General features: G+C 35.4%; 1 long non-coding RNA gene across 1 annotated transcript; it reads right to left on the bottom strand.

The window, feature by feature from the left end:
- Positions 1 to 1,164: 1,164 nt before the first annotated feature.
- Positions 1,165 to 2,913, bottom strand: LOC127104991 (uncharacterized). The gene is made up of 2 exons (XR_007794867.1): positions 2,461 to 2,913; positions 1,165 to 1,562 (listed from the first exon to the last, which is right to left on the bottom strand). It is a non-coding gene; the product is annotated as an uncharacterized LOC127104991 (long non-coding RNA).
- Positions 2,914 to 3,798: the final 885 nt, after the last annotated feature.

Below are 3,798 nucleotides of genomic sequence, written 5' to 3' on the forward strand. Positions count from 1 at the left end.
TGATTAACACTTGCTAACAGGCATCATAGATTCAAGGTTTATGGTTGATAAAAATAAGGGCTTTGCTTGAAGTTTGTAATGTTGCTCATCATGTAGGGTGAAACCCTAGTTTCTTGATTCTTTGGGGCCTTGACCCATGAATTCTATACCATGGCATTCATATGTGTATCCTAATCCTAATTCTTGATTTTGATCTTATGAGATCTTATGTTTGACCTTATGTGCATTGACTTGACTTCTGAACCTTAATTATGGGTCCATGCAAATAAGTAATTAACTGAGGCATCTTGGTTGGGCTGAAACCCCAATTCATCTAGGAGGGCTCCTACCCATCATCTTGTCCATCATATCCATAACATCATAGCTCTTCTAAGGCCATGTCTCACATGCATATGGTGTGGGTTGCTAGTTCTTGGTCCATGAATTCATACTTGCATAAATCCTTTGATCTTTTCGGCTTTGGTTTGCTTGTGAGCCATCAAGGATTTTAAACCATGTTTAGGTCTTTATTTTGGGTTCATCTATGTTTAACCAAGATTCATGCCCACCTACACAAGTCCTAAAATGAAACCCTAATTTGAGATCTACAATTGACTTTGGTCAATTGTTGACTTTTTGATCAACTAGTTGATCAAAGTCAACCACTTTCCATAAATCATTTTCAAGTCATTCATCTTCAATCCATGATCACTTCAGGGGGCTTGATTCATTCCAAAACTTGACCACCTTTGACTATTTTCTATTTTTTAATATCTAAGATTCATTTCTAAAATTCAAGTTAAAGTCATCTATTTCATACAATTCACCATGAGCCTTGAATTATCAATTACAATAGTATTATTCTACAAATGGCATGCCATAGTCATTTATTTCATTCAAAATCAATCCTAGATTTCGTGTTACTATCATTTTCCTCCATTTTCAATCTCTGACAGGGACAAACAAAATAAACCAAGCTATATTTTATACTAGTCCATTCTAAACCATTCACCATGAATTAACTATTTTTGAACTAGTCCTGACCAAACTAGCACTCCCTTTTTTTTCTCAAATTAATTTCATGACCGTTCATATGTTTCCATTTATAACCAAGACCACATTTGCAAACCATGACAAACTAATGTCATTTTCCAAAATCTATGCACATTCATTTTGATACCAATCTTTAAGCCATAAACCATTTCCATTACAAATTTTCCATTTTACTATCATTCATATGGCTATGCAAATCCAAGACTACAAGTATTTCCAATACATGACCATCCCATACAACTTCATAAAACTACACACAATCATTTCTTACAATTCTAAATTCAATTCCAAACCATAGCCTACACATGCTTACATCATAATGTTTAAATTCAATTATAAAAAGAACCTAATCCTAAACCACCATGCCTCATGCTTAATCATTTCATTCAATCTCCCATCCAAATTGGTTTCCACTCCAAGAAAGCCTCGCTTTGCATCAACATTTCCCATTTTGGGTCTTTCTTCATCTACCATCTTCATGATCATGCATTATGCTCCTTCAAGACCAAGTTACTTCCATTTTGCATCACCTATAAAGACGAAATCAATACAATAAATTAGGAAGTTTTGAAAACCATATGCACTTTTTTTACTTTCACTTAACAAACCTCTAACCACCATGTCTCTCTTCTCACCAATCAAAGCATAAATGAGCATACAAATCATTAATCACTAACACTTCTTTAATTTTGCAAATTAACTAGAATATAACTAACTTTTTCATGAAAAGGAGCCTCATTAACATATAGCCATGATAGTCTTGGATAATAAATCCATAATAGCCTCATTAACTAAAATGCATTTAAACAATCATTCATTGTAAGTAATGACAGGTCACAACAGCAAACCAGCAGTCAAACATTCGCATAGCAGTTTTTTACCAATAGTTCACAACAGAAGTTCATTTTGTTTTTTAACAAGTTACTAACAGAATATAATCTTACTGCAACTCGTTAACAGAAGGCATATGACTAACCAATCACAAGCTAACATAGTCCAAATTTGCTCTAAATTCACTACAAATTCATTCTTCAAACTGACTTTAAGTTTCATTTTCAAATTGGTTCCAATTCATTTTTAATACGGATAACTAACTACTGTATATCATTTATGAAATTCTAACTGACTAGTTCATTTGTAACTAACTAACTAGGAATTTGCATTAAATTTCAATTTCATTACATCAAAATTTATAAACAGAATTCGAGTCCTATATAAGACCAGGGCACGCATCAATGGAAAAAAGGATCGTTTTCAGAAGTTCACCATTATTGTGCATATATCACTCCCAAATCTGCAATTTTCCTCACTCTTGAAGCTCACACTCTCTGAATGCAACACTCGGTTCCTCACAAGAGCATACTGACAGAGAATCGGAATCAATAGAGGAAGAAGAAGAATCAAGTGAAGTTAGAACGAGAGTGATACCTGTTTATCCCTGTGAGTCTTCAATTAGACTTTGTTGTATCGCTTATGTTTAGTCTGGTTTAAGCTGTGGATCGGGGAGGTGAAGCCATCGTTTCCTCACTTAAGGAACTGCGCTTTGAAATGGACGCAGCGACGAGAGCACGGTCATGTACGCTTCTCTTCCGGTTGTTGAAATCCTACTGTACGCCGTCGCTTGTGAGGATAAGCGTTCTTTCCATTATGCAGTGCCGAGTTCGTCTCAAACACGGGAGAGGATGAAGAGTTATGGAATTCATGGCGCGTTGGCATGTTGATTCCACGGTGACAGGTTTGCAGAACGCGTCGAAGTCATGGTGTCGCTGGAGACGAAAACGGTGTGAATTCTTGGAGGGAGCAGTAGTCGTTGAGCGCACTTTGTTTGTCTCTCCAGGTTTAAGACCTTATTCTTCCATCAGAAGCGCTTGGGCCTGACCGTGGTTTGTTTTGGCATTAAGGCCCAACTTTATTTCCATACCCCCTTTTTTTGTTCAGGTCGTGTAGCATTTGGGCCTAAAAGCAGTAGGCCCGATGGATATTGCTCTTCCACACCCTACTCCGTGGGCCTGCACCCACTTCTGTCCCCAGGGTCCATTGATCCAGTTTTTCTGCTTTATTTTTGTTTGTTAGTTAGTTTCCAATTGGAAAGTAATTAGGTTTTTAGGATTTATGATAATCATTAGAATTTAATTAGGTTTTAGGTTTTCTTTAGTTTAATTGTTTTAGCAATATTAGTGTAATTGTTTTTTAGAAATATAGGTTTTATAAGTTTGTGTAATTAGAATTTAGTTTAAATTTTAACAATTAGGTTAAAATCAAATTTTAGAAGTTAACCTTTTTAGGCTCTAGTTAGATTTTAATTAGAACCTAATTTTTGTCCCTAAATGAATATTGCATATGAATGACCATTTTATCCTTAGGGATTTATTTTGTTGCTTTAGCCATATAAATGCATGCTCCCTTAGGAATTTGGACTTTGAATTTTAGTCAAGTTTTAATTAACAATTGCATGCTCCCTTAGGAATAGCCTTTGAATTCAAATCTAACTGTTATATTATGATTAATCATAGATCTCAAATAAATTCAAACCTTTCAATTCAAGTTGATCAAAAGCAATTTTGATCAACTAAATCTTTTGATCTTGTATAATCCCACGGTCTGATTCAAGTGATCAAAAGACCTTTGACCACTTGAGAAGACTCTTTCTGTAAGTTGTGGAGCTCGAAGCCTCAAGTCAGACTCTCGGTCAAGGCATTCCCAATCATGTCAAGCAGCGGATCATACAAGGCACATTAAAGGTGGTTCTTAAAGAACTTGTCAATC

This window comes from Lathyrus oleraceus, chromosome 7 (genome assembly GCF_024323335.1).
Source record: "Lathyrus oleraceus cultivar Zhongwan6 chromosome 7, CAAS_Psat_ZW6_1.0, whole genome shotgun sequence".
Taxonomy (NCBI): Eukaryota; Viridiplantae; Streptophyta; class Magnoliopsida; order Fabales; family Fabaceae; genus Lathyrus; species Lathyrus oleraceus.